This window comes from Schistocerca gregaria, chromosome 11 (assembly GCF_023897955.1).
Source record: "Schistocerca gregaria isolate iqSchGreg1 chromosome 11, iqSchGreg1.2, whole genome shotgun sequence".
Lineage (NCBI taxonomy): Eukaryota > Metazoa > Arthropoda > Insecta > Orthoptera > Acrididae > Schistocerca > Schistocerca gregaria.
Window position 1 is genome coordinate 57343953 of NC_064930.1, and position 14695 is coordinate 57358647.

General features: G+C 43.7%; 1 protein-coding gene across 34 annotated transcripts in view; it reads left to right on the top strand.

The window, feature by feature from the left end:
• The window catches only part of LOC126295288 (uncharacterized), a 562445-nt gene that overhangs the window by 212581 nt on the left and 335169 nt on the right, over nucleotides 1-14695 (top strand). The gene's annotated exons all lie outside the window — the stretch shown is intronic.

Consider the following 14695-nt stretch of genomic DNA (forward strand, 5'->3'; position numbering starts at 1 on the left):
GAGCTCTGATTTCCCTTATTTTATCGTGGTGATAGTTTCTCTCGATTCCACACCGCGCAGCAGTATTCTAAAAGAGGATGGACAAGCGTACTGTAGGCAGTATCCTTAGTAGATCTGTTACATTTTCTAAGTGTCCTGCCAATAAAACACAGGTTTTGGTTAGCCTTCCCCACAACATTTTCTGTGTTCTTTCCAATTTAAGTTGTTCTTAATTGCAATGCCTAGGTATTTAGTTGGATTTATGGCTTTTAGATTAGACTGATTTATCGTGTAACTGAAGTTTTACGAGATCCTTTTAGTACTCATGTGGATGACCTCACACTTTTCGTTATTTAGGGTCAACTGTCACTTTTTGCACCATTCAGATATTTTTTCTAAATCGTTTTGCAGTTTATTTTGATCCTCTGACGACTTTATTAGTGGATAAACGACAGCGTTATCTGGAAACAACTGCTCAGTTTGCTCTCAAATCATTTACACTCCTGGAAATTGAAATAAGAACACCGTGAATTCATTGTCCCAGGAAGGGGAAACTTTATTGACACATTCCTGGGGTCAGATACATCACATGATCACACTGACAGAACCACAGGCACATAGACACAGGCAACAGAACATGCACAATGTCGGCACTAGTACAGTGTATATCAACCTTTCGCAGCATTGCAGGCTGCTATTCTCCCATGGAGACGATCGTAGAGATGCTGGATGTAGTCCTGTGGAACGGCTTGCCATGCCATTTCCTCCTGGCGCCTCAGTTGGACCAGCGTTCGTGGTGGACGTGCAGACCGCGTAAGACGACGCTTCATCCAGTCCCAAACATGCTCAATGGGGGACAGATCCGGAGGTCTTGCTGGCCAGGGTAGTTGACTTACACCTTCTAGAGCACGTTGGGTGGCATGGGATACATGCGGACGTGCATTGTCCTGTTGGAACAGCAAGTTCCCTTGCCGGTCTAGGAATGGTAGAACGATGGGTTCGATGACGGTTTGGATGTACCGTGCACTATTCAGTGTCCCCTCGACGATCACCAGAGGTGTACGGCCAGTGTAGGAGATCACTCCCCACACCATGATGCCAGGTGTTGGCCCTGTGTGCCTCGGTCGTATGCAGTCCTGATTGTGGCGCTCACCTGCACGGCACCAAACACGCATACGACTATCATTGGCACCAAGGCAGAAGTGACTCTCATCGCTGAAGACGACACGTCTCCATTCGTCCCTCCATTCACGCCTGTCGTGACACCACTGGAGGTGGGCTGCACGATGTTGGGGCGTGAGCGGAAGACGTCCTAACGGTGTGCGGGATCATAGCCCAGCTTCATGGAGACGGTTGCGAATGGTCCTCGCCGATACCCCAGGAGCAACAGTGTCCCTAATTTGCTGGGAAGTGGCGGTGCGGTCCCCTACGGCACTGCGTAGGATCCTACGGTCTTGGCGTGCATCCGTGCATCGCTGCGGTCCGGTCCCAGGTCGACGGGCACGTGCACCTTCCGCCGACCACTGGCGACAACATCGATGTACTGTGGAGACCTCACGCCCCACGTGTTGAGCAATTCGGCGGTACGTCCAGCCGGCCTCCCGCATGCCCACTATATGCCCTCGCTCAAAGTCCGTCAACTGCACATACGGTTCACGTCCACGCTGTCGCGGCATGCTACCAGTGTTAAAGACTGCGATGAAGCTCCGTATGCCACGGCAAACTGGCTGACACTGACAGCGGCGGTGCACAAATGCTGCGCAGCTAGCGCCATTCGACGGCCAACACCGCGATTCCTTGTGTGTCCGCTGTGCCGTGCGTATGATCATTGCTTGTACAGCCCTCTCGCAGTGTCCGGAGCAAGTATGGTGGGTCTGAGACACCTGTGTCAATGTGTTCTTTTTTCCATTTCCAGGAGTGTAGATAACGAACAGCAAAGGACCTATAACACTACCTTGGGGAATGCCTGATATCACTTCCGTTTTACTTGATGACTTTCAGTCAGTTATTACGTACTGTGACCTCTCTGACAGGAAATCGCAAATCCAGTCACGTGACTGAGACGATATTCCATAAGCACGCAATTTCACTACGAGCCGCTTGTGTGGTACAGTGTCAAAAGCCTTCCGGAAATCCAGGAATACTGAATCGATTTGAAATCTCTTGTCAATAGCACTCAGCACTTCATGTCAATAAAGACCTAGTTGTGTTTCACAGGAACTATGTTTTCTAAACCCATGTTGACTGTGTGTCAATGGACCGTTTCGTTTGAGGTAATTCATAATTTTTGAACACAGATTATGTTCTAAAATCCTGCTGCATATCGACATTAACGATATGGGCCTGTAATTTAGTGGATTACTCCTACTACCTTTGTTGAATATTGGTGTGACCTGTGCAACTTTCCAATCTTTTGGTACGGATCTTTCGTCGAGCAAACGGTTGTATGTGAGTGTTAAGTATGTAGCTAATGCATCGGCATACTCGTAAAGGAACCTAATTGGTATACAGTCTGGACCAGAAGACTTGCTTTTATTAAGTGATTTGAGTTGCTTAACTACTCCGAGGATATTTACTTCTACGTTACTCGTGTTGGCAGTTGTTCTCGATTCGAATTCTGAAATATTTACTTCGTCTTCTTTTGTGAAGGCATTTCGGAAGGCTATGTTTAGTAACTTTTCTTTGGCAGCACAGTCTTCGATAGTATCTCCATTGCTATCCTGCCAAGAAGGCATTGATTCTTTCTTGCCTCGTACACATAATAAAGTAGGTGGGGTAGAATTACTTTTAACTTCAGATGAATCTTTCATCACTGGGGTTTGTTGCTAAGTCAGATTGAGTATCTCAAAAAATAAATTTTTTCTCCTTAAATGCCAAGACCAAAATTTGTCTCATCTTCGTCCTTCATCAAGTTTATTCTACGTATACTCTGCGTATTTACCAACTAGGATCACATAAAAACCACAAATCCACAAAATAACATGAAGGTGAAGGCTTTCATGAGTGGATTTCATAGTTGCTGGTAAGTTGTCCAGGTTGTGTGGCTGTGGTCAGAGGAACTTTTTGTTTCCTGATGTTTCATCCAGAGCTGCATTGGACTTCTTCAGAGGTCCTACTGCCAGTGCCAAGTGGTGTTATGTGACGAGTCGGGCATCAGAGAGTGACTTAAATTCTTTGTAAAGTGGGCGTGCTATTGTTTACATGTGATCAGCAGAGATAGTAGTTGTCGGAGATAAAACTTAACTATTGATCGTTGCCTCTCAGTGATAAAAAATTGTCTATTGATTTTGTGGAGCCACTATCCATGTATCACGAAGTTTCCTGACTCCTCTTGTCTCTCAAAATTATCCCCATGTTTATATATTTTGATGTCTTCTGTATATACACTATGTGGCCAAAAGTATCCAGACACCCCCCAAAATACACATTTTCTCATATTAGGTGCATTGTGCTGCCACCTGCTACCAGATAGTCACTAGACAGCATGAGAAAGCAGAATGGGGTGCTCTGCAGAACTCACGGACTTCGAACGTGGTCAGGTGATTTGGTGTCACTTGTATCGTACGTCTGTACCTGAGATCTCCACATTCCTAAACATCCCAACGTCTACTTTTTCCAATGTGATAGTGAAGTGGAAACATGAAGGGACATGTATAGCACAAAAGCGCACAGGCTGACCTCGTCTGTTGACTGACAGAGACCGCCGACAGTTGAAGAGGGTCGTAATGTGTAAGAGGCAGACATCTGCCCAGACTATCACACAGGAACTCCTCAAATTGTATTAGGATCTACTGCAAGTACTATGACAGTTATGCGGGAGGTGAGAAAACTTGGATTTAATGGTTGAGCAGCTGCTCATAAGCCACACATCACGCCGGTAAATGCCAAACGATGCCTCGCTCAGTATAAAGAGTGTAAACATTGGACGATTGAACAGTGGAAGAACCTTGTGTGGAATGACGAATCACGGTACATGAAGTGACGATCTGATTGCAGAGTGTGGGTATGGCGAATGCCCGGTGAATGTTATCTGCCAGCGAGTGTAGTGCCAACAGAAAAATTCGGAGGTGGTTGTGTTATGGTATGGTCGTGATTTTCATGGAGTGGGCTTGCACCCCTTGTTGTTTTACGTGGGACTCTCACAGCACAGGTGCACATTGATGTTTTAATCACCTTCTTGCTTTCCACTGTTGAAGTTCAATTCCGGGATGACGATTGCATCTTTTAACATGATCGAGCACCTGTTCATAAGGCGTGGCCTGTGGCGGAGTGGTTACACAATAACATCCCTGTAATGGTCTGGCCTGCACAGAGTCCTTACCCAAATCGTGTACCTTTGGGATGTTTTGGAAAGCCGACTTTGTGCCAGGCCTCACCGACAGACACCGATACCTCTCCTCAGGGCAGCACTCCGTGAAGAATGGGCTGCCATTCCCCAAGAAACCTTCCAGCACCTGACTGAACATATGCCTGCGAGAGTGGAAGCTGTCATGAAAGCTAAGGGTGGGCCAACACCATATTGAATTCCATCTTTACCGATGGGGGGCGCCAGAAACTTGTAACTCATTTTCAGCCAGTGTTGCTGAAGATAATAGTTTTATCATTGTAGATAAAATTTTGGTTTCAGAAGACTTCATGATTTCTGGACAAAGATTAACTTCACTGATCACATGCCCATTTTATACGGTATTTTAAGTCAGTCTCCAACATGCGACTTGTCAGTCTGCAAAACTGATCACCACCAGGAGCATCTCCGAAGATGTGCAGCCTAGCTTTGATGAAACGTCAGGAACTGGAAAGTTTCTTGATCACAGACATGCAAGATGGAAGACACAACAGTATCATCCCCCCCTCCCCCTTTCAATTGCTCTTTCTTTCTGTGTCCTTTTTCCACCATCCCCAGCCCTCCCTCGCTATCCTTCTTAATCGAAGAAAGGTCTTTCAAACAATGGGAAATCCAGGTAATTGGGATACTGAGTCACAGATAGACACAACAAAAAGACTGTGAGAAAGTGAGCTTTTGTCCAAAAAGGCCTTCGTTGACAGTCACGCAAATGCAACTCACATACACTACCACAGTCTCTGGTGCTGAGGCCAGACTGAGCCTGGCATCATTAAAAAAAATTTATTATTATTATCATCAGCATCATCATCATCATCATCATCATCATCATCATCCTCATCATCATCATCATCGTTCTGATGTTAAGCTCCCTGCCAGGGAAACCTCTCTTTAAATCTTAGAAATATTTTCCATAGTAGTATGGAGTCGCAGCAAGTGGTCAGGATAGAGGTATGTATGGGGTGACTACCAGGAAACAGTTTCCAAATGCAAAGATGTATACCGATTTTTTTTTAAAAAAATAACTTTTTCTTTAAAAAATAAAAAAAAATAAAAATACAGAATCGTAGGTTGACAGATCTGTTTGATTGACATAGACACTTGAGAAAAATTATGTCATCCAAATGGTGGCCATTCTCTCAAATACAATTTACAGCACTTCGCAAGAAGTTACTTATTACTCTCGTAAAGAGTCTTCGGTCATGCAAGTCGAACCCACATCGTCTTTAATGGCAGCTTTCCACTCCGTGAAATTTTCCTGTTTGTTAAACTAGACAAGTTTTTAGAATACCTGTGCAAGGAAATTACAAGCAGACAAGTTTGGTGACATCACACATCACCAGAACACGAAATGAGACATCCGAGGAATGTATTCCTCACACTTACCCCAGAAACATTTGCAGTATGCATTGTGGCACCCTGCTATTGAAAATAAGCACGTCTCTTGTTTATGTGTCACCTCTGTAATTCCGGCCAGAAAGACTGTACAGTCCACGAATGTAACATTCAGTCGTCACTGTCACTATTATACCATTGTCCCCAGAAAACTAGGCTGAATTGCACCGGCAGAAGCTGTGGGCAGTGAAAAGGTCTTCAGTAAACTGAACCAGGCTCTTTAGTGGCCAAAAACCTGTATTTATGTGATTCTTGAGTTTCTCCCAGCGTATTTGATAATCAAAATATCCACGGGTGTACTGCCGGGCTATAGTGTCCAACGGGCACAATATTTCGGCGATCAAACATGTCGCCATCATCAGGTGAACTGATGGACTGAGCTCTTGTGAACGTGCCGGCACAGAGATCCGTACACTACGGCTGCTCAGGGGGAACTGGGTTCGGTCTCAGCGGCGGCCGATTTAAGTACCCTCCGCCCGCGGCACGCTCCCTCCGCCGTCCGCGCCCCGCGCCACGGTAGCACGGTGGAACAGATTGCGACGGCGTCTGAGATGCCGTCGGTGTGATGGCTCTGTCTGCCACCAGTGCACGAGCACCAAAGATGACCTCGGTTTGAGGAAGGCCGGCGTGTACCAGATTCTGTGTCAATGTGGCAAGTCGTATATTGGTCAGACGACGCGTACCGTCGAGGATCGATGCCGTTAACACCAGAGGCACACTCGACTGATGTATCCGAGCAAGTCGGCGGTCGCTTAACATTGTTTGTCGGAAAATCACGCTATGGAGTATGACCGCACGAGGATTCTGGTACAGACGTCGAGATACTGGGACAGCGTAGTTAGAGAGGCCATCGAAATTCGCACCAATGACGACCTCATAAACTGTGACTGTGGCTATAATCTTAGCAAGGCTTGGGAACCAGCGATTGGGTTAATCAAGAGTAAATCGAGCAAACACATAGTTGTGACGACCACGGCGGACAGAGCTATCACACCGATGGCATCTCAGACGCCGTCGCAATCTGTTCCACCGCGCTACCATGGCGTGGACGGAGGAGGGAGCGCGCCGCGGGCGGAGGGTATTTAAATCGGCTGCTGCCGCGACCGAAGCCAGTTCCCCCTGAGCAGCCATAGCGTACGGATCTCCGTGCCGGCACGTTCACAGGAGCTCAGTCCATCAGTTCACCTGATGATGGCAACATGTTTGATCACCGAAATATTGTGCCCGTTGGACACTATAGACCGGCAGTACACCTGTGGATATTTTGATTACCTGTGTTTATGTTTATTAACTGACCTATTTAAGTGAAACTGTGCTTCATTGCTCGTAAATAATATTGCATTCGGGTCGTTTTCAAAGATCACGTGCAAAGTCTTCCTGTTGTTATAAGTTCCTGTCTTTGATCTCCTGAATCACCACCAATTTATACAGATGAAATTTTTATTCCAAACATAACATTTTCCTCACAGACTTGACACATATCTGTAAACGATGTGTTTGTCGTGATGTTTGTAACTTTCCCGGCACACTGATTATTCCATAAAAACACGGGAGAACTGCCGTAAGTCAGCAACATATTGCCACGATATTTCGGCACAAAGTCTTTTGGCCATCTTCAGGTGAGTACAGCTGTAGAAGTACTCGTGAATAAGTGCTGAGGTCTGCTATTTAAAGCCAAAGAGGGCTGCACTGCGCATGCGCTGCACATGTACTGTTTAGTGTGCGCGTTCACAACTCCGTGCGCTGCGCCTGGCGCCTCCGTGCTGAAAACTTGGCATTTCGATATCAGATTGATCTTCGTCTTTATACCGCCAACTACGTTGACTGCAAAGTTTCTCTACAACAGGATTCCAAGCGGAATTTTCAACTAAGCAAGTGAACAGAGCTATGCAGTCCTACAAACGACGCAACAAGGAAGTAGAAGAGGTCTTCAGGTCATCGGCTTATCTGCCGTTTATTGGGAACATTTCTTCACAGAGAGGTAGAATATTGAGAAAACGTGAAGTTAGAGTTATCTTCCGCCCTCCTCCTAAAATATCGTCACTGGTGGGATCCCTCAAGGATGACCTGGGCCTACGTAAATCAGGTGTCTACAAGATGCCGTGTGATTGCGGCAAGTCATATACAGGGCAGACAACAAGAACGGTGCAGGAACGTATTGTGGAACACCAGCGGCATACCCGCCTTCTCCAACCTACCAAGTCCGCAATCGCTGAACATTGTATTTCTACTGGCCACTCTGAATTACGGTGATACAAAAATTATGGCTCAAACATCAAATTTCTGGAGTTCAATTGCATGCGCAGTGCAGCCCTCTTTGGCTTTAAATAGCAGACCTCAGCATTTATTCGCCAGTACTTCTACAGCGGTATTCAACTAAAGACGGCCACAAGACTTTGTGCCGAAATATCGTGGCAAGATGTTGCTGACTTATGGCAGTTCTCCCTTGTTTTTATGGAACGATGTGTTTGTTGATGCGTTGGAGGACCTGAAATCCCTATGACACCATTTCTCTCAGTGGTAATGTTTCAAGATGCCCTTGCTTTTATTGTCAGGGTCTGGTGGCACCCCTCTAGAACGTTTCCTGTCATAGGCTGTAACCCATTGCCAGTTCGTATTGCCATTCGGCAGCAATGAAATGTCTATATTGTGACATCAAGACTCAGCATTTGTGACAAAAGTATTGTATGTGAGCTTGTAGTGCTCTGTCATTCTCTGTGTCGCTACTGCTGAAATGACGGACAGTCCCAATGTGAATGACACAAGCACTGTCTCGATTCCACCACTCACTATGGATGCCGCTGATTGCTGCATTGGAAAGTTCCTAGCCAACTGAGCGCAGCTTGTCGTGGCAAATAAGAAAACTTGTCAGATGTGTGTTAGGACTGTTACTTTTCGCAATATGTGTAGATGCCCAATTGGATAACTTCAGAAGCACCATTAGGCTTTTCGTGGGTGATGATGTTATGTTGACAGAAATTGGAAGCATATGGTAGTTAAGGTGAAAGAAGATCCTTAGCGGATGCTAGCACTGTTGGAAGTTTTCAACTGCAAAGCTCCATCCCCGTAAGGGGAAGAGTGGGCTGTTTGAAGGTGAGTATTGGCCTTTTCAGCCAGGTAATTAAATATGTTAAATTATTTTGCATTGGTTGTTGTTGTTGTTGTGGTCTTCAGTCCTGAGACTGGTTTGATGCAGCTCTCCATGCTACTCTATCCTGTGCAAGCTTCTTCATCACCTCCCAGTACCTACTGCAGCCTACATCCTTCTGAATCTGCTTAGTGTATTCATCTCTTGGTCTCCCTCTACGATTTTTACCCTCCACGCTGCCCTCCAACACTAAATTTGTGATCCCTTGATGTCTCGGAACACGTCCTACCAACCGATCCCTTCTTCTGGTCAAGTTGTGCCACGAACTCCTCTTCTCCCCAATTCTATTCAATACTTCCTCATTAGTTACGTGATCTACCCATCTAATCTTGAGCATTCTTCTGTAGCATCGCATTTCGAAAGCTTCTATTCTCTTCTTGTCTAAACTATTTATCGTCCATGTTTCACTTCCATACATGGCTACACTCCATACAAATACTGCCGGCCGCGGTGGTCTCGCGGTTCTAGGCGCGCAGTTCGGAACCGTGCGACTGCTACGGTCGCAGGTTCGAATCCTGCCTCGGGCATGGATGTGTGTGATGTCCTTAGGTTAGTTAGGTTTAAGTAATTCTAAGTTCTAGGGGACTAATGACCACAGCAGTTGAGTCCCATAGTGCTCAGAGCCATTTGAACCATACAAATACTTTCAGAATCGACTTCCTGACCCTTAAATCAGTACTCGATGTTAACAAATTTCTCTTCTTCAGAAACATTTTCCTTGCCATTTCCAGTCTACATTTGATATCCTTTCTACTTCGACCATCGTCAGTTATTTTGCTCCCCAAATAGCAAAACTCCATTACTACTTTAAGTGTCTCATTTCCTAATCTAATTCCCACAGCATCACCCGACTTAATTTGACTACATTCCATTATCCTCGTGTTGCTTTTGTTGACTTTCATCTTATATCCTCCTTTCAAGACACTGTCCATTCCATTCAGCTGCTCTTCCAAGTCCTTTGCTGTCTCTGACAGAATTACAATCTCATCGTCGAACCTCAAAGTTTTTATTTCTTCTCCACTAATTTTTCTTTTGCTTCCTTTACTGCTTGCTCAATATACAGATTGAATAACATCAGGGATAGGCTACAACCCTATCTCACTCCCTTCCCAACCACTGCTTCCCTTTCATACCCATCCACTCTTACAACTCCCATCTGGTTTCAGTAGAATTTTTAAATAGCCTTTCGCTCCCTGTATTTTACCCCTGCCACCTTCAGAATTTAAAAGAGAGTATTCCAATCAACATTGTCAAAAGCTTTCTCTAAGTCTACAAATGCTAGAAACGTAGGTTTGCCTTTCCTTAATCTAGCTTCTAAGATAAGGTAGGGTCAGTATTGCCTCACGAGTTCCAATATTTCTACGGAATCCAAACTGTTCTTCCCCAAGGTCGGCTTCTATCAGTTTTTCCATTCGTCTGTAAAGAATTCGCGTTAGTATTTTGCAGCTGTGACTTATTAAACTGACAGTTTGGTAATTTTCACATCTGTCAGCACCTGCTTTCTTTGGGATTGGAATTATTATATTCTTCTTGATGTCTGAGGGTATTTCGCCTGTTTCATACATCTTGCTCACCAGATGGTAGAGTTTTGTCATGGTTGGCTCTCCCAAGGCCGTCAGTAGTTGTCTACTCCGGGGGCCTTGTTTCGACTCAGGTCTTTCAGTGCTCTGTCAAACTCTTCATGCAGTATCGTATCTCCCATTTCATCTTCATCTACATCCTCTTCCAATTCCATAATGTTGCCCTCAAGTACATCGCCCTTGTGTAGACCCTCTATATACTCCTTCCACCTTTCTGCTTTCCCTTCTTTGCTTAGAACTGGGTTTCCATCTGAGCCCTTGATATTCATACAAGTGGTTTTCTTTTCTCCAAAGGTCTCTTTAATTTTTCTGTAGGCAGTATCTATCTTACCCCTAGTGAGATAGGCCTCCACATCCTTACATTTGTCCTCTAGCCATGCCTGCTTAGCCATTTTGCACTTCTTGTCAATCTCATTTTTTGAGACGTTTGTATTCCTTTTGGCGTGCTTCATTTACTGCATTTTTATATTTTCTCCATTCATCAATTAAATTCAATATTTCTTCTGTTAATTAAGGATTTCTACTAGCCCTCGCCTTTTTACCTACTTGATCCTCTGTTGCCTTCACTTCTTCATCCCTGAAAGCTACCCATTCTTCTTCTACTGTATTTCTTTCCCCCATTCCTGTCAATTGTTCCCTTATGCTCTCCGTGAAACTCTGTACAACCTCTGGTTTAGTCAGTTTATCCAGGTCCCATCTCCTTAAATTCCCACCTTTTTGCAGTTTCTTCAGTTCTACAGTTCATAACCAATAGATTGTGATCAGAGTCCACTTCTGCCCCTGGAAATGTCTTACAATTTAAAACCTGGTTCCTAAATCTCTGTCCTACCATTATTTAATCTATCTGAAACCTGTCAGTATTTCACATTACTGTACAAAATTATTTAAAATTGCATGTAAAATTTTGAAAAATATATTACGTAAAAGGAGTCATTAACATAAAGACTATTAAAACATAATTATTTCTTTAGTTGTGTCTGTGAATGGCAACATGCCCCCCCCCCCCCCCCCGTCTCGCTCCCCTCCCCCCACCCTGTGTGTGTGTGTGTGTGTGTGTGTGTGTGTGTGTGTGTGTGTGTGCTACATCATATGTTAGTGGCTCCATGATAGGATCGACATCTGGGAAGGTCTTGGAGGTGTATGTTAGTGGCTCCATGATAGGATCGACATCTGGGAAGGTCTTGGAGGTGTTCTGGATGCTGCACACATTGAAATGATGTATTTATACACTGACTGGACGGAGGGAGGGGGGGGGGGGGAGAAGACACAAGATAATTAATGTTGAGTAATGAAATTTTGGGAATGCATTTGTCAAGATAACATATTTAATTCATTAACATTGTTAGAGCACAGGTTAACATAAGTGCAAGATAATCCATTGCAAATGTGAAATGCTGGTATAACCGTACCACACTAGAACTGTGTTTGCAGGAAGCCTGTTGTGTGCACTTCCTTCTGGCAGTGCGTCGCTGTTTTTTTTTTTTTGCAGTGGTTGTAATGCAGGACAACATGTGTAACTGAAGTCGCTATGTGTATTCTCATTGAATAGTGTAATGTCTTACACCCACATATGTAAAATTTTGTATCTGGAATGAAATCAGTATAACAAGTATACAGATGTAGCGGTCGTACCATCCCACAAAACCAGATATGGGTTGCACTGTTTTGTTCTAGATTTAGGTCCCAACAGTTTGGATATTTGTTATTATGACATTCTGTGGGAAAATGGAACACCATATTCATTAACTCCACACTGACATGCTGACTAATAGATGCATATAACTATTGTGGTGTCCGTAAAGCATTTTTACAACTTACAAAACCTATACTATGTTTGCGTGGCAAGTACAGGAATACTTATTTTGTAAATAAGTTGCAACTTCATTTATTTTTCACACACGCGTTTCATCTTATTCTTACTGAAAGGTATTCACAGTGGTATCTCTAATGATACAGTTTTGTTATTTTTATATTATCAAACAGTACACTTAATGTTTTTTATGTAAATTAGTAAAGTGTGATGTGATCTGCATTTCCTCTCATCTGGTCTGGAGATTGCACTACCACTTATATTTCCAACACATAAGCTCAATTTTGTATTCCAGTGTTTTTCACACTGTTCACCATGCTTCTCCTGCGTTTTTGTGGTGTGGTGTGGTGTGGTGTTATTCTTTTACCACTAAGTATAGCTATTTGTTTGAACACTGTGCTTTTAGTATTGTAGCTTCATTATTTGTTTCCTCCTCTTTGGTTTGTTTATCTACATATTGCCAACCTTACAAAGTATGTATTCAAAACCAACTTCTTTTCATGATGTTTATATGTGTGTATGTCTATGGACGTAATAGCTGTGTTAGAGTGGTTGAAAGCTTTGGTGACAGCTGATTTGACTTTTGGTTTCAATGTTCTGTGGAGGGGTTCATAGATAAGTGAGTGAAAAGGTGTTAATAATACCACCCAATTCCTTTTCTCTCACTTATTCATGATACCTTCCACAGAACATTGAAACAAAAAGTCAAATCAGCTGTCACTAAAGCTTTCAACCACTCTAACACTGCTATTGCATTCATATTCAACATTCTATGACACAAACCACAAACCCCCCCACCCACCTGCACACACTGTTAAACATGAAAAGTAAACTCATTGAGAAAGAAATGTTTTTCAAAAGTCCTGCCCAAAGCAGCTGCACTTTGTAGACAGACGGATAGAGGATGTCTGGGAAGTAAGGACGAATATTAAAGTGCTGTAAAACGTATAAAGTTTATTGAAAATTTAATATTTTTTACAAACACATTAAGTAAGTTCTCTCATTTATGTGTGAAAAATTTTTTCCTCTATATGACCACCCAAGGCCTCACAGCAATGAGCAATGCATTCATTGAAGTTCTCGACAACATGTTCACAAACATCTGGTGAGATGCTGTTAATAACCATTTTAATTTCATCCTTCAGTTGGTGTATTTTTTGTGGTTTGTTCACATACACTTTTGATATCACAAATCCCCACCAAAAAAAGTCACAAGGCATAACATTGCATGATCTGACAGGCCATTCCTGCATGCCATGCAGAGAGATAATTTTTTGGGGAAACTTTTCATTCAGCAGAGTAATTATTTCATGGGATGTGTATTTGAAACAGAACCTGTGGTCTCCGACTTCTGGATCAACTTCCAAACTGTTGATTCGGTAGGAGCGGCATGACGTCCGAGTGTCACACGCAATTCACGAACAGTTGCTGAGGGACTTTCACTGTTTTTGTAATAACTTTTTATCACTTGGATACGTTGCTCAGTTGTTAGCCACTCCGTGATGAAAATAAACATCAAAAAACAATGCTTGTGCCACAAAAGCTATCAGACTACTAACAGGACAAATCGCAGATAACAAACAACAAAAAACCGTGGCTGCCAACCGTCATGACGCAAAATTCAAATTCGTCCTTACTTCCCGGACACCCGTTATAACCTCTTTTGTCAGACCCCTTGCAAATGCCTGCTGATCCTTCTCAACATAGATGTCTGAAACAAGTGGACGACCCAGCCTGTTACGAGGAACACTACCATAAGTGATGTCCGTCGAGCTCCAGTAGTTGGATGGGTTGGCGGTTCCCGTCTGTACTGTGTCAAACACGTTTGTTATGCTTGAGTGTCAGACCTGGGCTGCATAAACAAGGCTGCACACTGAGCTTTCTCCTATAGGGATCCAATTATTTTTCAACTATATGGCTCAAGAAGGGGTCGGGGCCACTTTTTGTTGTCGTGTCACATGTTTAAAACCAGTTCGTGTTATCTAACGCTTTGTAAAGTGGTATTTTGAAATTAGCTAGTTGGTGGTGAAATTAATGTGTTTCAAGTACACACATAAAAAAAAAAGATTTGCATCACCTCTGTTCCGAGAGTTCTGAAACCAGCACAGAAAATTGGAATCGAGGTCAATATAAACACAGTTTCTCTGCTCTTTTTATTGGTCATGAAAACCACACATTGCATGTTGTGCCACCATACAGTGAGACTTTCAGAGGTGTGGTCCAGATTGCTGTGTACAGCGGTACCTCTACCCAGTAGCACATCCTCTTGCATTGGTGCATTCCTGTATTCATCATGGCATACTTTCGACAAGTTCATCAAGGCATTTTTGGTCCAGATTGTCCCACTCCTCAATTGCGATTTTGTGTAGATCCCTCAGAGTGGTTGGTGGGTCATGTAGTCCATAATTAGCTCTTTTCCATCTATCCCAGGCATGTTTGAT